Source organism: Mustelus asterias, chromosome 2 (genome assembly GCF_964213995.1).
Source record: "Mustelus asterias chromosome 2, sMusAst1.hap1.1, whole genome shotgun sequence".
Classification (NCBI taxonomy): domain Eukaryota; kingdom Metazoa; phylum Chordata; class Chondrichthyes; order Carcharhiniformes; family Triakidae; genus Mustelus; species Mustelus asterias.
Genome location: NC_135802.1, coordinates 35481277 through 35502477, shown reverse-complemented (window position 1 = coordinate 35502477; position 21201 = coordinate 35481277). Strand labels below are relative to the sequence as shown.

The 21201-nt window shown below is 45.9% G+C and overlaps 1 protein-coding gene across 1 annotated transcript in view; it reads left to right on the top strand.

The window, feature by feature from the left end:
• The first annotated feature begins 687 nt into the window (after nt 1-687).
• Nucleotides 688-21201, top strand: part of LOC144506832 (integrin beta-1-like) — a 119942-nt gene continuing 99428 nt past the window's right edge. The window contains exon 1 of the mRNA XM_078233191.1: nt 688-825. The gene's annotated coding sequence lies outside the window, so the exon portion shown is untranslated. The remainder of the gene's footprint in view (nt 826-21201) is intronic.

Below are 21201 nucleotides of genomic sequence, written 5' to 3'. Positions count from 1 at the left end.
TAAAGGAAATCCCTAAATGTAAAGACTTGTTTTATTTTATAATCAGGCTCTCAAGGAATTGGTTGGGTGAATGAGACATTGTAACAAAGGTGCAACCACTGCAAATCCTACTTAAATGGTGGACAAAATTAATAGAATGTATATGATACATGTTTACGTACTGTTCCATGTATCAAACACTTTGTGATAGAAGATTGGTTATTGAAAATATAGTGCGGCTGTTTTGATAGCGTTAGATCCACTGTCATTGCAGACCTATTTGATATGGATTAAAGCAATTTATTTTTATTAAAGTGCACATAAAAATAGATTCAGTTGAAACCAGAATGAATGGTTAGTAGTCCCACTGTTCCCAGGTCTAGCATGTCACTGTCTTCTAGGGAGGAAAATGTAATTCTGCCACTTTCTGGAGCGGAGAGGGGATAGACATATTTTTGGGTGTAGATCAATTTTGTCTTCTGTAGGGGACTTGAAGACAGCCTAGCCTTTCCAAGGCCAAGAGTTCCATGTTATTTTTGGCAACCAACGCAGGCTAGGAACTTTCACAGGACCGGGCTTTTCTTTTAATAATTTCGCTGGTACAAGTATCTGACAACTGGGACAAGTTGCCAAAGCTGCACACAAAGTGGGTGAGAGCCAGGGTCAAAGGTGTGTTAATACTCAGCAATAAAATGAACTGAGAGACAGTGCTTGACTGTGTGTGTGTGTGTGTGTGAATCCAGGTCCCTTTGCATGCACAGAGGGTCAGATCCACTAAAATTCACCAACTGGTTACAATATTAGTTCCACTGGTACAAAGAGAGGACAGTCGGCTATAAGATAAAGGTAAGCTGATCTGGCTTATTATTTTTCTCCTTCTGATAGTTGTCTCATTTTTTTTTGTTGTTGCAGCTATTCCATTTTCAGTAACGGGAAAGCGAATCCAAAAACACTGTTTGCAACCGATTCTTGGCTGGATCGGAACCGGGTTTAATTTGATAATTCAAGTTTGTTTTTTGCATTTGTGGTTGCTAGCCAATCCCACTGACTAACATTGTTTGGTTTAAAACCATCCAGGATGATAACTCTGTTTAAGAATTGCATTCAACTAGCTATGGTAAGTCCTGTGTTTAAATTTCCTCATATTTGTCCTCCTTATCTCTGTAATCTTCTCCAAACCTATGATCAATCCCATGACCTCTCCAGGCATTGGAGAGTGTACAGTGGAGATTCACAACAATGATTCCAGGGATAAAGAGCTAAGAGGATAGATTGGGGATATTGGCACTGCTTTCCTTGGAGAAACGAAAGCTGAGAGGAGACTTGATAGGTCCTGAGTGCTATGTTTTAATTTTAGTTTAGTTTATTTATTAGTGTCACAAGTAGGCTTACATTAACACTGCAATGAGGTTACTGTGAAAATGCCCCCGTCGCCACACTCTGGCACCTGTTCGGGTACACTGAGGGAAAATTTAGCATGGCCAATGCACCTAACCAGCACGTCTTTTGGACTGTGGGGGGAAACCAGAGCACCCGTAGGAAACCCACGCAGACATGGAGAGAACGTACAGACTCCGCACAGATAGTGACCCAAGCCGGGATTCGAACCCGGGTTCCTGGCACTGTGAGGCAACAGTGCTAACCACTGTGCCACCATGCTGCCGGGACATGGTAATTAGTGAGAAACTATTCCCACTCAAGAGCATCAAGAACTGAAGGGCATAAATTTAAAATAATTGGCAAAAGAAGTAAAAGTGATGTGAGGAAGAAATTTTTCACCCAGATGATGTTTGGAGTTTGGAACAAACTTTCCTTATGGTGGTAAGGCAGGAGAATGCGACTGGGTGGAATGCACTTTCAGAGAGCCAATGCAGGCTTGATGGGCCAAATGGCCTCCTTCTGTGCTGTAAAGATTCTGTGGATTCCGTCATATGCCACAACATCTATCCTTATGGCTTCTTGGAATGGGATTAACAATTAGTACTGTATTTTCTGACATTTCTGTGGTGTATAGTCATGTCTAGTCTGCGTTGTATGAACAAACGGAAGTCGGCTTGTTGACCACAAAGTTCAAGAGAGGAAAGCAAGCTTCCACATGTTACCCACGTGCATCTCGTTGTGGCAAATTGCAAACCAGGATTGAAAAAGTGCTGTGGCTGATCATCTGTCAGGTCTCAGCCATGAACTAGAACTCGTTCTTCGGGAATAGGAACCTGCCGCCTTTCCTTCATGTCCTGCTTACATGTGAATCTTATCCACATATGTGGTTGATTCTCAATGTTCACTTAAGCGATCGTGCAAGTCACTTAATTGTACAAATAATCACAATTTGGGGACTTCTTCATTCGCAAAATGCATCTGAAAGGATGGTACAGGGTGGGTGGAAACGCAATGTTTCCAATAATTGTGGAACTTAGGACAAGAGGTCTTAGGTACAGGATAAAATGTTAGCATCTATGACAAAAGGGGAACTTTTTTGCACAAGGAATTGTAAGCTCCTTCCAGAGGTAATAACTGATGCATAAATGATAGAACATAGAACATAGAACAGTACAGCACAGAACAGGCCCTTCGGCCCACAATGTTGTGCCGAGCTTTATCTGAAACCAAGATCAAGCTATCCCACTCCCTATCATCCTGGTGTGCTCCATGTGCCTATCCAATAACCGCTTAAATGTTCCTAAAGTGTCTGACTCCACTATCACTGCAGGCAGTCCATTTCACACCCCAACCACTCTCTGCGTAAAGAACTTACCTCTGATATCCTTCCTATATCTCCCACCATGAACCCTATAGTTATGCCCCCTTGTAATAGCTCCATCCACCCGAGGAAATAGTCTTTGAACGTTCACTCTATCTATCCCCTTCATCATTTTATAAACCTCTATTAAGTCTCCCCTCAGCCTCCTCCGCTCCAGAGAGAACAGCCCTAGCTCCCTCAACCTTTCCTCCTAAGACCTACCCTCCAAACCAGGCAGCATCCTGGTAAATCTCCTCTGCACTCTTTCCAGCGCTTCCACATCCTTCTTATAGTGAGGTGACCAGAACTGCACACACTATTCCAAATGTGGTCTCACCAAGGTCCTGTACAGTTGCAGCATAACCCCACGGTTCTTAAACTCCAACCCCCTGTTAATAAAAGCTAACACGGGGCGGCACGGTAGCACAGTGGTTAGCACTGCTGCTTCACAGCTCCAGGGTCCCGGGTTCGATTCCCGGCTCGGGTCACTGTCTGTGTGGAGTTTGCACATTCTCCTCGTGTCTGCGTGGGTTTCCTCCGGGTGCTCCGGTTTCCTCCCACAGTCCAAAGATGTGCGGGCTAGGTTGATTGGCCAGGTTAAAAAAAAAAAAATTGCCCCTTAGAGTCCTGGGATGTGTAGATTAGAGGGATTAGCGGGTAAAATATGTGGGGGTAGGGCCTGGGTGGGATTGTGGTCGGTGCAGACTCGATGGGCCGAATGGCCTCCTTCTGCACTGTAGGGTTTCTATGATTTCTATGAACACACTATAGGCCTTCTTCACAGCTCTATCCACTTGAGTGGCAACCTTTAGAGATCTGTGGATATGATGTAGCATTGAAGATTTGATTGGATGAAGCATGGGGCTTGGGTAAATATGATGAGAACTATTTGTATGCATGAAGGATAAATGTCAAGAAGTAGCATGTGGGCATGTTTCCACACTCTGATCGCCATTTATTTCTGTCAGCATTTTATTTATTTTTGTGTAGTGTCACAAGTAGGCTTACATTAACACTGCAATGAAGTTACCGTGAAAATCCGCCAGTCGCCACACTCTGGCGCCTGTTCGGTTACACTGAGGGAGAAAATTTAGCATGGCCAATGCACCTAACCAGCACGTCTTTTGGACTGTGGGAGGAAACCAGAGCAACCGGAGGAAACCCATGCAGACATGGGGAGAACGTGCAGACTCCGCACAGACAGTGACCCAAGCCAGGAATTGAACCCGGGTCCCTGGAGCTGTGAGGCAGCAGTGCTAACCACTGTGCCACCAAGCCGCCCATAGGAAGTTCTATTGCTGCTATTTTAAGACAACTAACGATGGTCCGTAAACATGGCTTTGCCAGCATCATCCACATCTCAACAGCAAATGCGGAAAAAGAATAAGATTATGTAATTTTTTAAAAGCCTATCTTCACACACATATTTTCCCTTTTGGAGAACAATGAGGAGGTGGTGGAAGGATTTCTGGGCTGTTTATCAGCCCATTGAACCGTGCCGTGAAGGCTCCTTCCTTAGCCAACAGGTCCTGGCATGGGACTAGAACCCGGAGCTTGTGACTCAGAGTCAGGGACGCTATCACTGCACCACAAGACCTCCTAAGTACATAATTTACTAAATAAAATGAAATTCTTTGCATTAGCTTTTTCTGTTATTCAACTCTTTGTAGCAAAATTTCAAAAAGCAAATTCTGAAACGTGCTTACATGTATGGTGGTGTGGTGGCTATGTTAATGAACTAGAAATCCAGAGGCCTAGGAAATTGGTTCAGGTCACACCATGGCAGTTCAAAAAATTTGAGGTCGGAGGAAAAATACAGGAATAAGAAGCTGGTATTAATAAAAATGACCACAGGATTGTTAGACAATCATTAAAAGCTCAGCTGGGTCTCTAGTAAATGTCTTTTACAATGCTGTGCTCAGCATAAAGGTGTTATCAGTCTCACACCAACTTGACTGACACTTAACTGCTCTCTCATGCAGCCTAAGCGAAGTCACTGAGATGTAGCAAGCCACTATATAGCATGGTGGGAGTTCCTTCCCTACCTGGACTACCGTGGTTTAAGAGGGCCCCACCACACACCTTTCCAGGGAAGCTAGGATGGGCAATAAATACTGGCCTTGCCAATGTGCCAATATCCTGACATAGAACAACACAAAAATTGAGCTTGGGAATCATTATTATTTTACTGCAATGAATTAATAAAAAAATGTCTTGATGCCTTTGACTTCTGCTCATCCTTTTTGGCTGGTAGCCCTGCCAAGATGTGGAGATGCCGGCGTTGGACTGGGGTAAACACAGTAAGGAGTCTAACAACACCAGGTTAAAGTCCAACAGGTTTATTTGGTAGCAAACGCCACTAGCTTTCGGAGCGCTGCTCCTTTGTCAGGTGAGTGGAAGATCGATCTTCCACTCACCTGACGAAGGAGCAGCGCTCCGAAAGCTAGTGGCGTTTGCTACCAAATAAACCTGTTGCCCTGCCAATTCAACAGGGATGTGTGCGTTGAAATCTGATACGTCTGAATCAGCTCCAGAGCTTGAAAAATGAACTGACGCTGTACCGCTTGGTGACTGCTGTCTTTTTGTGTGGGGTTAACACTCACGTCTGATCAGCGTTGTATCTATGGGAGACATGCTTTGTTTACCTTGTTCAGCTGTCATAACACATCAGAACTGATAGGTGATAATTGTCAGGAAAGATAGAAAGCGTTTGGATAAGTACATGGATGGGAAAGGATTAGAGGGATATGGGCCACACGTGGACAATTGGGACAGGCTGGGAGGGCACCATGGTGGGCATGGACCTGTTGGGCCGAAGAGCTGCATTGCTCTGTGACTCCATGGGCGGGATTTTACGGCTTTGCTTGAGTGAGACCTGAAATTCCTGCCCAAGATCATCGGACATTTCTGTTGTCCGCCTCTCGCCCGCTCCGATTCCGTGGCAGGCAGGGCGGTAGAATTCTGGCATATGATTCTATGTCTGAACAGGCTGCGGCTCTTTCTTCTAGGAAGGAGAAGGCCGAATGGTGAATTAATAGAGGCTTTTACAATTGTGAAAAGGTTTTGTTGAGAAGGTGCTTCCAGTTGTAAGCGTGTCCAAAGCTAGAGATCGTAAGATTATCACTAATAAATTTGATAAAAACCCACCTGAGCAATTTCTTTAACCAGAACGTAATTAGAATATGGAGTGTGCTAATGCGTAAAGGTGATGAGCAGGAATATATTTTAAGAGGGAGCTAGATAAGTAAATGAGGAAGAAAAGAATAGCAGATACTCTGATAGGGTTGGATTATGTTGGGCTGTCCAACCTGCTGTGGAGTATAAATATCTGCTTCCACCAATTGGGACAAATGTCTAAGCTCTAAATTGTTCGTTATCAATTAATTTTGCCTTATGGTTGTATTTGGGTCCCATTATTTTCAGGGCATAACAATACATTTCTCTGTATTAAAGCATTTTTTTATTGTTTAAAAATCCTCAGTTATATTGGGATAGACATTTGCCTGTCCATGCAGTTTGTCTGATTAAGTTAAATCTGCAACTACGCAGAGGTTAGTGAATTAGATCCTATAACATAGCTTGAGCTGTTCTCTTGCTGGTCAGCAACCACCGGGGAAGCCACTTGCGGCACGGTGGCACAGTGGTTAGCACTGCTGCCTCACAGCACCAGGGACCCAGGTTCCATTCCCAGCTTGGGTCACTGTCTGTGCGAAGTCTGCACGTTCTCCCCGTGTCTGCGGGGGGGGGTTTCCTCCGGGTGTTCTGGTTTCCTCCCACTGTCCGAAAAGACGTGCTGGTTAGGTACATTGGCCACGCTAAATTCTCCCTCAATGTACCCAAACAGGCGCTGGAGTGTGGTGACTAAGGGATTTTCACAGTAACTTCATTTCAGTGTTAATAGAATAGAATCATAGAATCCTTACAGTGCAGAAGGAGGCCATTTGGCCCATTGAGTCTGCACCGACCACGATCCCACCCAGGCCCTATTCCCGTAACCACACATATTTACCCTGCTAATCCCCTGACACTTGGGTCAATTTAGCATGGCTAATCAACCCACGTCTTTGGACTGTGGGAGGAAACTGAAGCACCCGGAGGAAACCCACGCAGACACAGGGAGAATGTGCAAACTCCACACAGACAGTGACCCGAGGCCGGGATTGAACCCAGGTTCCTGGCGTTGTGAGGCAGCAGTGCTAACCACGTGCCACCATGCCGCCCCAACAAGTAACCCAATTCTGACACTAATAAATAAACTTTAAAAAACTTATATGAAAAGCCTGTGGATCCTGACGGCATAGTGCTGCAGATCCATTTTTATTCACCCGTTTAACCAACCTTTTCCTATGGCATTGGCACCGACCTGGCATTGGCATCAACCTGACAATCTGGATGACCACCCAAGTCTGTCTTAGCTGCAAGAACAAAAAGGACCACTGACACTCAGTTCAGGTTCTGAAGAGTTGAATGCTAAGAAATAGGTAAGAGGAGCTACCGTTAACATCAAGGCAACATTCAGCTGAGTATGGCAAAACGGAGTTCACTGTGGGTTAAAGAAAAACAATGCTCCAAAATGGTGCGGTATTCGCCAATACAAAAGAGAATGACTATACTTAGCCTCATGATATTGTTTCTCAGTGAAGCAGCCTTGGCTTACCCATTATCAGTTGCTATACCAATGACCTTCCGTTTATCTATAAGGTCAAGCGGGGGGCATATTTGTAGATCATTTCACAAAGCTCACCTTTCCTCACTGATAATGTAGTTGTAGCTACAGAAGAATTTAAAATAATGCCCAGACTCAACAAAAAAGTCTAATCATCTTTCCCTGAGCATGAACATAACTGAATCTTACAACATCAACATTTACTGCGCTCCATTGGAGAGGGAGAGAGGTTTGTGGAACAGTCATACCAGAGGATGGTCACTCCACATCAGGATAGGCAGGCAAGGAGGAGTGTAGGGATGATAAGAGAGTGAGGGTCGAAAGGAAAAGAGACAGCAGGTCCAGGGAACCATGGACTCCTTGGAGTTGTCTAACAGCCCACCTTCCCCTATCATGACGCTGCCCATCTCAGGCCCCACCCCCCTCAGGCTCCACCCCCATTAGGCCCCATCCGCTCAGACTCTTCTCCCATTAGAATCCGTCCCCTCAGGCCCCGTCTCTTTAGCACTGCTCGGCGCCTGGTGGGCAGTGCCAGAGTGCTCACTGGGCAGTGCTGGCATGTCAGGCTGGCACTGCCTCCTGGACACTGCCTGACCCTGCTCCCGACCAACCGGGAGGCTTCAAAGGTCTCTGGTCCCACCAGTGAGGCCATTACACCTGGTCACCGCTGCTGGGGACCATCTGTGATCCTCGCCGGTGGGGACCTCGAAAGGTGAGTGGACTAAGGAAACTGAGCCTGGACTATTGCATTCCGGGTTCATTAATGACATGCTAAACAGGGGCGGGCACGAGGTTGATTTTGCCGGCAGAACAGGGCCAGAAGGATTGCGAGAGGCGCGAAATTGGGCGCAAACCCGATTTTTCGCCTCTTGCCCTGTCTTACTGGCTCGCCACACTGATCGACCGGTGTGTTGAGCCGGTAAGATCCCATCCCTTTACTCAGAGAGTTGTTGGGATTTGAAATGTGCTGTCTGGGAGAGTGGTGGGGACGGATTCCAGAGGAGGTTTCAAAAGAGAGCTGGATGCATATTAGAAAGTGATGAATGTAGAGGGCTGCAGAGACTGGGCTGGAGAATGAGAGCAGCTGGTGCAGACAGAATGAGCCAAATGGTCTCCTCCTGATTCTATGACTCTAAATCCAGGGTCAATTTTGACCAAGGTTTAACTGGACCTGCCACATTGACATTTGCTGCAAGAACAAGGTGGAAGATGGGTGATATGTGGTGATTGCCTTTCCTCTAGCCCCCTCAAAAGCTTTGCACCATCTGCAAAACTTAAATCAGGTATGTGATGGTATAGTCACTGGTCAGTTTGATGGATTCTCAAGCAAGGATAGTCAAAAGTTCAACACCACCCTACACTATTGTTCCCCTTGTCATTGAACTGATTATCAATCCTTCCATCATGGCACGCCATAGTTCCATTATGTACCATCAATAAGACACACACAGCAACTCACCAAGTTTACTTCAACAGCACTCCTCTACTCCCTCACCTCATTACCCCAACCATAGAGAAGGACAAAAGCAGGTACATTGTTCACAGAATCACAGAACCCTACAGTGCAGAAGAGGCCCTTCGACCCATCGAGTCTGCACCGACAAATGAAAGGCCCTGATCTGCCCACCTGATCCCACTTGCCAGCACTTGGCCCAAAGCCTTGAATGTTATGGCATGCCAAGTACTCATCCAGGTACTTTTTAATGGATGTGAGGCAACCCACCTCCACCACCCTCCCAGGCAGCGCATTTCAGATCGTCACCACCCTCTGGGTAAAAAGGTTTTTCCACAAATCCCCCCCTAAACCTCCCACCCTTCACTTTTAACTTGTGTCCCCTCGTGACTGACCCTTCAACTAAAGGGAACAGCTGCTCCCTATCCACCCTGTCCATGCCCCTCATAATCTTGAATGCCTCAATCAGGTCAATTCCTTTGTTCTTCGGAACTTCCCAGTGTCAGACCTTCCATAGTAAACTTCCTTGTCAAATTACTCCTTCCAAAATGCATCAACCCACACTTTTCAGGGTTAAATTCCCTCTGCCATTTATCCGCCCATTTGACCATCTCGTGTATATCTTCCTGCAACCCAAGACACTTCTCCAGTTGTTTCTCGTTGTTAGACCATCACTAACAATAAACACAACTTACATTTATGCAGAGTATTTTTAAAAAGGCAAGGTGTTTCAGAGAAGTGTAATTAGACATGAACCAATGCTGAGGGAAAGAAATGTTATGAGGATGGCTGATGAAAAGTTGGTCCCATTTTAAGAAGGGTCCTAAAAGGAGGGGTGGAGGTCCAGATGTTTAGGGAGGTGATTTTAGAGCTAAGGGTCTGGGTGGCTGAAGGCATGTGTACCAAAATTGGGGCAAAGATAGTGAGAAAACTTTAAGAAGTTCAACTTAGAGGTACACAGGATTGTGATTAGAGAAGGTTACAGAGATAGGTAGGTGTGAGCTACGTCCCTTTAGCCAGAGGGCATAACCTCAGGCTGAAGGGACGATCCTTTAAAACAGAGATGAAGAGGAATTTCTTCAGCCAGAGAGTGGTGAATCTGTGGAACATTTTGCCGCAGAAGGCTATGGAGGCCAGATCATTGAGTGTCTTTAAGACCAAGATAGATAGATTCTTGATTAATAAGGGGATCAGGGGTTATGGGAAAAAGGCAGGAGAATGGGGATGAGAAAAATATCAGCCATGATTGAATGGCGGAGCAGACTCGATGGGCCGAGTGGCCTAATTCTGCTTCAATGTCTTATGGTCTTATGGTCTTGTGGAATATATTTGAATGCATAGATGAAAATGTAAAATTTGAGATGTTGGGCGATCTCGAGCTAATGTAGGTTAGTGAGCGTAGGATTGATGGATGAGTGGGGATTGATGTGGGATGGATTATGGGCAGCAGAGCTTTGGGTGGGCTGATGTTTGTAAAGGGTAGATGATGAATAGCCAGCCAGGAGAGGATTGGAATAATCAAGGCTGGATATGAAAAAAACATGAATACGAGTCTCATCAGAGTCTCAGATGGAGTGAATCAGGTATGGAGGTAGGCAGTATGGTAGAAGGAGGTGATCTTTGTGACAGAGATATCATGATGCTGGAAGTTCAACTCAAGATGAAATAGTACACTGACGTTGTTACAAACATGAGGCTTATGGGATTGTTAGGCTTCAGCACTGTGTCTTTAATTTATGATAAAATGAAAGGGGTCATGTGACCTGTTCTGAAGTCTGCTTAACAACAGGCCTGGGTGATATGGCTATTAAAGGGAGGCCCAGGCTGCTCTGCTGAAAAGTGTGTGTAAGGTGTTTAGTTGAAGATAATAGCAGATACATCTGTGCTTACAGTGGTGAATCTGCTAGTTTCCAAAGTCCCAGGAAGGTGTTGAAAATGTTGAGTTGTAAATAGTATGCTGTAAAGGTCTCAAGAATAGCTAATCCGCATGCCTACCCGGATAAAGGCCCATGAGATTCTCAATGCCATGCAGAAGGGCTTCGAAAAAGGAAGGGTTTCCAAGATATCATTGTAAATTCACAGACACAGGCAGTCTGTGAGGATCCAGGAGAGAGAGAGTAGCCAGAGGCCAAAACACTCCATGGCTCACCCCATAGGAATACAAATGGGAACTCGCACTTGACCTGAAAGGACTAAATTCGCGAGACTGGAAGATTCACCTAGCTTGTGCTGGAGGGAGAAACTTCAGGTAGAACCCTCACTGTGAAGTACAGTTCTAGAGTTAAAAGCTGGGAAAGAAAATTAATAGCAATAAGTCCTTAGGAGTTGAGAGTCACTTCAGGTTGGGTCTGGGACATTGCAAAGACTACTTAAAAACAGTGTAAGAGATGCCTGTGAAGTGGGTTTATCAGTTGTGTTAAAAGCAAAAGTTGTAAGTTTTGTTCTGTATTTAAAGTATAACTTGTCTACAAAATAATGTTTGGCTTATAGTCCTTTTAGTTTGTTACAGTAAAAGTCTTGAAACATAAAATATTTTCATGTCATTCTTTCAACTAGAGAACTGCTGAGATCAACTAAATAAAGTTCTAACCATCTATTACAAACTTCAGTACATAAATTCCCATTCATGAAAGCCAATTCTATACATTAAATCCCTTCAAGTACTTGATCCCTTATAAAACACAGTTGTATTCATAGCCCTATATCAAAGCCAGCTAATCTTTTAATAACCTCTGAGTTATCAAACTGTGAAATTATAACCCCATTGTGAATATGATAGGTTGTGGAAAGTAGCCAAGCATTAATAATTCTGCTAAGAAGAACTATTCTAAGAATACTGCTAAGAAGTACTAATACTGCTAAGAAGAGTTATTTCAACAAAGAGTTACTGAAGCTGTCAGAACAGATATTTTCAACCCTTACAGAAGAAGCATGGGCAGCAGGTACATGGGAACACTGCCACCTGTAAGTTCCCCTCCAAGCCACTCACCATCCTGACTTGGAAATATATCGCCATTCCTTTGCAGTTACTGGGTCAAAATCCTGGAATACCCTCCCTAACGGAATTGTGGGTCAATCCACAGAACATGGTCTGCAGTGTTTCAAGAAAACAGCTCACCACCACCTTCCCAAAGGCAACTAGGGATGGGCAATAAATGCTGGCCAGCCAGTGACGCCCATGTCTCAATGAATGAAAAAAAGTACACAGGCAGGGCATTCTTTTCAATTTTGGTTGGTACGTGATCTCACACTTTTGTATCTTTTTCCCGACTGGAAGCAGTTGGAAGAGAGTATGTCCGGGGTGCGTGGGGTCCTTGATTATGCTGGCTGCTTTTCCGAGGCAGCAGGAAGTGTAGACGGAGTCAATGGATGGGAGACTGGTTTTCACGATGGACTGGGCTACATTCACAACCCTCTGCAGTTTCTTGTGGAATTAGTCAGAGCAGGAGCCATACCAAGCTGTGATACATCCAGAAATAATGCTTTCTATGGTGCATCTGTAAAAATTGGTGAGAGTCGTAGCAGACATGCCAAATTTCCTTAGCCTCCTGAGAAAGTAGAGGCATTGGTGAGCTTTCCTAACTATGGCGTTCGCATGGAGGGATCAGGACAGGTTGTTGGTTTTCTGGACACCTAGAAACTTGAAGCTCTCGACCATTTCCACTTCAGCTCCATTGATAGACAGGGGCTATAGCCTCCAGTACACTTCCTGAAGTCGGTGACTATCTCCTTTGTTCTAACTAAATTTAAGGGAGAGATTATTTCTTATGCTCTTATCTTCAGTGTTGAGTTCATTTTTACCTGCATATAAGGCCAATGTGATTCACATTGTCATGGAAGTGGACTTTGAGAGGGGAAAGAACCCATGAAAAGCCATTGTAGAATTGGGCTGCAGGTTTTTCTAAAATGTCCCTGAATCTAAAATGGGGTCCCATCGGAAAATAGTTTGGGAGACACTGTTCTAGACACTCTCCAATGGCATTTATGGGTAGTCTGTAAACCAAAGTGAGGTTGTGATCTTCACACGTGGAAGTGTTATCGTTAACTTCATGCTTTCAAGGGAAGTGGTCAAAATATGCATGTCTTGAGGTTAATTAAAGGTTAATTGCTGAGGGACATTCTAGAGATTGGCAGCTGCATCTACGTGCTCTGCTTCTGCTGTTAGAGAGAGGCCAACTTATCAAGGTTACAGAAAGACGGGTGGGTGGGCGGGGAGTAGGAAGTGACGGATGCTCTTTTGCTTTTTGAAGTAATTTTTTGGTTAAGGTAGATATTTTTAACTTTAACAATTTGTGACACGTTGAAGAGCAATGCTTGAAGAATCACGGTGACATGTTAGATGCCTTAAACAGTTGTGTAATTTTTACTTAGGCTGAACTCCAGCATGTTTGCTTGTAACATCGATGTGTTTGCCTGCTGAGGGAAGCTGAGTAGCTGGAGGAGGTTCGAGAGATTGACCTCTGAACAGGCAGTAAAGTTTTGACCTTATATGGAAACAACTTCAGCATTAGTTAATCTGTGCCAGAATAATTGTTTTTTTTTGTCCTGTGTTGTACTCCCAGAGTAGATACTGTTACCATATTGAGAAATATTTTGCTCATTTGCTTTGTTCTATTTCAGTCTCGGTGTTCGGGGGGAAAAAGTTCAGCCTTGAGGAACATCAGCTATTAATCATATTCTAACTCTGAAATTATTTTTAAAAATTGCATAAGAACGACATATCACAAAGGAATCATGTTGCATAATGCCTGACTCAGCAATCACTGTTAGAAATGTTCTGCAAAGTGCATACTCCCATTTTGTCATGCCCGCATGCTCAAAAGAACGACAGCAGCAACCACAATAAATCTCTTCTCCTGTCACTCAGCCAATATCGTATCCATGTTGCTGCAGCCCCATTCCCATTAGGGGCGGCACGGTGGCACAGTGGTTAGCACTGCTGTCTTATAGCGCCAGGGATCTGGGTTCAATCCAGCCTTGAGTGACTGTCGGTGTGGAGTTTGCACGTTCTCCCCGTGTCTGCGTGGGTTTCCTCCGGGTGCTCCAGTTTCCTCCCGCAGTCCAGGTGGATTGCAGGTTACGTGGATTGGCCATACCAAATTGCCCCTTAGTGTCAGGGGGACTAGCTAGGGTAAATGCATGGGGTTATGGGGATAGGGCCTGGGTGGGATTGTGGTCAGTGCAAACTCGGTGGGCCGAATGGTCTCCTTCTGCACTGTATGATTCTATGATCTATAAGATAGAAACATAGAAGCTAGAAGCAGAGGTAGGCCATTCAGCCCTTCGAGCCTGCTCCGCCATTCATTCTGGTCATGGCTAATGTGTAGGTTCGGGGGATTAGTGGGGTAAATGTGTGGTGTTACAGGGTTAGGGTGGGGGAGAGCCTGGGCATGATACTTTGTCAGAGAGTCGGTGCAGACCCGATGGACCGAATGGCCTCTTCTGCACTGTAAGGATTCTATGATTCCATGAACTCTAACTTTGGTCACAGGTCTGTTGTGCGACACTTTATCAAATGTCTTTCGGAAGTCCATGACCCACATCAATGGCATTGCCCTCACTGACTCTCTCTGTTGCTTCATCAACAAACTCAAGCAAGTTAGTTTAATATGATTTAGTCTTAACAATCAACGCTGACTTTCCTTAATTAACCTGCATTTGCTCAAGTGACTATTAATTTTGTCCCAAATTATCATTTCTAAAGTTTTCCCACGACCGAAGTTAAATTCACCTGGTCAGGAGCTTGAGAGAGCAGATGCTGAGAGGATGCCACCCTTCATGGGACAATCTAGAATTAGGGAGCACAATTTATAAATATGGGCGTTCCTGTTGAAGACTGAGAGGAGGAGGAATTTCTTCTCTCACAGTCTTTGAAATTCTCTTCCACAGGGAGCAGTGGAGGTTAGATCACTGAATATAGTTAAGGCTGAGTTGGGGAGGTTTTTGATCTACCTGGCAGTCAATGGTTATGGGGAACTGGCAGGAAAGTGGAGTTGACACAATCAGACCAACCATGATCTTACTGAAAGGCATAACAGGTTTGATGGGCTAAGTAGCCTATCCCTGCTTTTATTTCTTATGATTTTATGATTTCCCTTTACCAGGCCTTTCAAAGTCTGATTGCAAAGTATTTTGAGATATAAAATCTTTTATTACTTGCTATACACTTTGGGGTTTGGTGCAGTAATTGGTATAAAACATGATCATCTACCCTTTTCACATCATTTTACTTTAATTCATTTACAGGATGTGGGTATCACTAGCTAGGACAGTATTTATTGCCCAGTCCTAATTGCCCTTGAGAAGGTGATGGTGAGCTGCCTTCTCGAACCGCTGCAGTCCCTGAGGTGTAGGTACACCCACAGTGCTGTTAGGAAGGGAATTTCAGGATTTTGATCCAGCGACAGCAAAGGAACAGCGATATATTTCCATGTCAGGATGGTGAGTGACTTGGATGGGAACCTCCTAGTGGTGGTCCATTATCATTTACACAGACTCACTCACACAGGCTCACTCACTCACCACAGACATACTCATTGATACAGACTCACTCATACAGACTCACTCACACAGACTCACTCATTGATACAGACTCACTCACTCACACAGACTCATTCACACAGACTCATTCATACAGACTCACTCACTCACACAGACTCATTCATTGATACAGACTCACTCACTCACACACACACACTCACTCATACAGACTCACTCATACAGACTCACTCACACAGACTCACTCATTGATACAGACTCACTCACTCACACACACACACTCATTCATACAAACTCACTCACACAGACTCACTCATTGATACAAATTCACTCACTCATACAGACTCACTCATTGATACAAATTCACTCACTCATACAGACCCACTCATTGATAAAGACTCACTCACTCATACAGATTCACTCACTCTCCAGCCAGGCCCATGAGGTTTGGATATTTACCACAGAGGAGGAATTTGGGACGGTTGCAAAGCTATCACCCAACGCTTCCTCACCCAACCCTGTCAGAGACTCCAGCTGCTCTGGGTGGAGGGACCAGACAGGTGCTGCTATTGCTGTGACCGCTGATCCTCGTTATATTCCCTGTCCCCTCTGTCATCCTGACCCCCGTGCTCCTTTATGAGGCTGGCATCTTTAGTGCGAGAGAGGGAATACACCATGGCCACTCACCTTCAAGCTGCTCCTCCAATCACAGACCATTTCTCTACTGGGCTTGCAGGAACAGCTCCTTGGAGAATCTTTCAGTGACACCGTTATTCTGAAAACTAGTCAAATAGAGAGGCACAGTGGGCTGGATTCCTGCCAGTGATCTATATGTTAGACACACCTAGATTAGACCTTTATTAATGACAAGGGTGCATTATTATTTGCAAAAAATGGATTATCTATTCATTATCAAATGCTTTCTGGAAAGCACAGGACGTCTACAGGTTCCCCTCTATGCACCGCACATGTTATTCCTTCAACTAACTCTTGTAAATTGATTAAACATGATTTGCCTTTCATAAAACCAATTAACTTGAGCTTGTCCAAATGCCCAACTATAACCTCCATAATGATCAATTCTAACAACTTCCCCATGACATAGGCCAAGCTACCTGGCCTATAATTTCCTGTTCTCTGCCTCCCTCCCCTTTTGAATAGAGGGGTTATATTTGCTACTTCCCAGTCTGATGGAGCCTTTCCAGAATCTAACCAATTTTGGAAAATTAGCACCATTACTACATCATTAGCCACCTCTTTTAAGGATAAAATCCATCAGGACCTGCAGACTTGGCAACCCACAACTCCATCAGATTGTTTAGTGCAGCTTCCCTAGTGATTATAATCAAGCAAAGCCAACCACTGGAATTTTCCTGTCCTGCCCACCACGGGAATCGTAGTGGGCGGGGGGCAGTCCTTGCAAAGGTCCGTTCACCTCAGGTGGGATTTTTCGGTTTTGGGCAAGCCTGGTCAGAAGGTCCCGCCCACCATGTCTTTGTACCTGTGTAAACAAACTCACTCACATAATCGTTTTCTCAGATTCTGGCCTCTCTGAGCACCATTTTTTCTTCAGGTTATGAATGGGAATGGATTGGAACCTTTGAAGTTAACCTTTTTGTAAGATTCCCAAATCCAGACTGTGGTTCACAACTCCTCTGCTCGGCTGTGAGCCATGAGTCATGGGGAATCTGGCCAGACTCCACAAAAACTGTCGGGGGTGGAGGGGTACGGAGAGGGCAAGAAGATGCCCACACACCCCCACAAATGGAGCTGGCCAAGTTGGGAGTGCAGATTAGGTGTCCTTCCTGCAATTATTACATGGCCTCGGAATCCTTCTGACCCTGCAAAAATCCAGCCCCTAGTGACAGCCGTAGCTCAGTTGATGGCACTCCTCTTTCTGAACCACAATGTTCTGGATTCAATTCAATGCCAGTGCAGTATTGTGGGAGTGCCGCACAGGCGGAGGTGCTATAGGTTGGATGAGATATTAAGGTGAGGTTTGGGTGGACATTAAAGTTCCCGTGATGCTACTTCAAACAAGAATTGCCATTGTTCTTGCCAATATTTAGCCCTCAATCAATACTACAAGGGTGAGTTATCTGTTCATTATCACACTGCTGTTTGTAGGAGCTTGCTGTGCACAAATTGGCTGCCACATTGTTTACATTTCAACAGTGGTTGCATTGGAAAGTACTCCAATTCGATGGTCATGAGAAGCTCTATATAAACGCAAGTCTTTTCTTTTGCTGTACTGTAAATATTGGTGGGGTGTTTATTAATTGAAGCAATGCAGTTTGATCCTGTCCCTTCATGCAGGGAATATCGAATAGTGACCACATACTGGACTGAAAACACTGAGGGCATTACTGACCAAGCTTCACCCTGGCTGAGAAAAGATGATTCAACATTAAGGTTAAGCCAGGTTATCTCCCAATCTGTATTAAACTCAGCAACACACCATGTATCACATGCATCATAGTTGCTCGCTAAACCAATGCTACAGAATCAGTTATGTTGAAATGAGCTCCCCTAATTTTCTATATAGCTCCTACTAGCGACTTGATTTGGTGGCAGTATTTAATCTCCACCTGTTGTAGGGACAAGCCTGTGTCTCAGGATAAACCCTATTTCTATTGCCTCTTTTCTCCTGATTAGTAACAAGAATGGAGCATACTATATAACAATACAATCCCAGACTAAAGGGTCACCAGGCAGTGCAGTGACCTTTATACTCCTACAGGTAGGCGGAGCCAACCGGAGTGTACCACAGAACAATATCAACAGGTAGAACACCCCAACCCTAACTCCAACAGTGACAACAGTAACATATGTACAAGTACCCATAGTGCTAACCATCTATGGTTCAGTACCCATAGTGGTAACCATCTATGGTTCATCACATTCACCCCTCCTTTAAAACAAAGGCCGGTGGGGCAAAAAAACAGAACGAACTGTCCATATATTCACAAGTGCAGACGTATTGGAGGGCCGCACCGTCTCTGCGACCTCCTCAACACTGGCGGTAGCGCCGGTTCTGGTGACCGTGATGACCCTCTCTCCAAGGCGGTGTCCAGTGACTCCTCCAGTTCCTCACGGACAGGTGGACCACGAGGTGGCGACAATCCCCTGGACTCGAGCACGCCCCGAGGTGGCGACAATTTCCTGGACTCAGGCAAGCTGTACACGGGAGTAAGAAGATTAAGTGGTGGTCCCGATACTGCCCGCGCCGTGTCAGGAGGGGAGATAAAGGTCAAGGGGTCCATAACCAGGGGTGCGGGAGCGACAGGGGTTTCCAAGTCCCCTGCAGGCGCCAGATCTCGAATAGAGACCGTGTCCTCTCACCCGTTAGGATATGCCACATAGGCATATTGAGGGATGGCGTGGAGGAGATGGACCTGTTCAACCAAAGGGTCGGACTTGCGGGTCCTAACATGCCGCCGCAGGAGGACAGGTCCTGAGTACATCAACCAAGACGGCAGTGAGGTCCCAGAGGAAGACTTTCTAGGGAAGGTAAACATCCGCTCATGTGGGGTAGCGTTGATTGTCGTACACAGGAGGGACCGGATTGAATGGAGTGCATCAGAAAGTACCTCTTGCCAACGGGAGACTGGAAGACCCTTAGGCCTCAACACCAGTAAGACAGCCTTCCAGACTGTAGCATTTTCACTTTCAACCTGCCCGTTACCCCTGGGGTTGTAACTCGTAGTTCTACTTGAGGCAATCCCTTTTGAGAGCAGTTCTTGCCTCAAGTCGTCACTCATAAACGACGAGCCCCTATCACTGTGGATATAGTTGGGGTAACCGAACAGGGTGAAAAGATCCCGCAATGCTTTGATAACCGTGGCAGCGGTCATATCTGAACAGGGAATGGCAAAAGGGAGACGTGAGTACTCATCAATCACGTTGAGGAAGTACACATTCCGATCTGTCGAAGGAAGGGGGCCCTTGAAATCCACACTCAGTCTTTCAAAAGGGCGAGTGGCCTTAATGAGGTGTGCCCTGTCAGGTCGATAGAAGTGCGGTTTGCATTCAGCACATACCTGGCAGCTTCGGGTTATTGACCTGACATCTTCTACTGAGTAGGGTAGATTCCGGGCCTTTACGAAATGGAAGAGCCGAGTGATCCCCGGATGGCAGAGATCATTGTGGAGGGCCTGTAACCGATCCTCCTGCACACTGGCACATGTTCCACGCGACAGGGCGTCTGAGGGCTCATTGAGCTTCCCCGGTCGGTACATGATATCATAGTTGTAGGTGGAGAGTTCGATTCTCCACCTCAAGATTTTATCATTTTTGATCTTACCCCGTAACGTGTTGTTGAACATGAACGCCACGGACCTCTGGTCCATGAGCAGGGTGAATCGTTTCCCAGCCAAGTAATGGCGCCAATGCCGGATGGCCTCCACAATGGCCTGAGCCTCTTTTTCCACCGCGGAGTGCCGAATTTCAGGGTCTTGGAGGGTGCGAGAGAAAAAGGCGACGGGCCTGCCCGCCTGGTTAAGTGTGGCGGCCAGGGCGAAATCGGATGCATCACTCTCCACCTGAAAGGGGATGGACTCATCGACAGCGTGCATCGTGGCTTTCGCGATGTCAGCTTTTATCCCTTCAAAGGCTAAGCGAGCCTCTGCTGCCAGGGGAAAAGAGGTAGACTTTATGATCGGACGGGCTTTGTCCGCATAATTGGGAACCCACTGTGCGTAGTACGAAAAGAAGCCTAAGCATTTTCTCAGTGCTTTGATGCTAGTGGGTAGGGGAAGTTCAAGGAGGGGTCGCATACGGTCTGGATCAGGGCCAAGGACCCCGTTTTCCACCACATATCTGAGAATTGCTAGGCGGCGCTTGCTAAATCCACACTTCTCCCTGTTGTAGGTCAGATTCAGGCGAGACGCAGTGCATAAAAATTTAAGGAGGTTGGCATCGTGGTCCTGCTGGTCATGGCCGCAGATAGTGACGTTGTCCAGGTACGGGAAGGTAGCCCGTAGCCCGTTTTCGTCCACCATTCGGTCCATTGCACGCTGGAAGACCGAGACCCCATTCGTGACGTCAAAAGGGTCCCTTAAAAAGTGGTAGAGACGACCATCCGCCTCAAAGGCCGTATATTTTCGGTCCTCTGGGTGAATGGGGAGCTGGTGGTAAGCTGACTTCAAGTCAATGGTGGAGAACACCCGGTACTGCGCAATCTGGTTGACCATGTCAGATATGCGCGGGAGAGGATACGCGTCCAGCTGCGTGTATCTATTAATGGTCTGACGATAGTCTATGACCATCCGGGGTTTGTCTCCAGTTTTAACCACCACGACTTGCGCTCTCCATGGACTAGTGCTAGGTTGAATGATCCCTTCCCTGAGGAGCCGCTGCACCTCAGATCGAATAAAGATCCGATCCTCAGCGCTGTAACGCCTGCTCTTAGTTGCGATGGGCTTGCAGCCTGGCACGAGATTCTCGAATAAAGATGGTGGGGTGATTCTGAGTGTCGAGAGACTGCACGTGGAGCGCGCTGGGCAATTTGGAGGCTGCTGTTTTCCCACTGAAAGTGGAGGGAGTGGCCCATCGTACTGCAGGGTCACACTCCTCAGGTGGACCATAAAGTCTAGTCCCAGGAGTATCGGAGCACAAAGGTGCGGTAACACGAGGAGCCTGAAGTTCTCATAAACTGTGCCCCGCACCGTTAGGTTGACCACGCAGCTCCCAAGAACAGTAACAGATCGGGACCTCGACGCCATAGAAATTGTCTGTCTGACAGTCTGTACTCGGAGACTGCACCGTTTCACGGTGTCGGGATGAACGAAACTCTCCGTGCTCCCGCTGTCAAATGGACAATGTATTAGGCGTCCATTTACCTCTATGCCCATCATGGACTTGTCG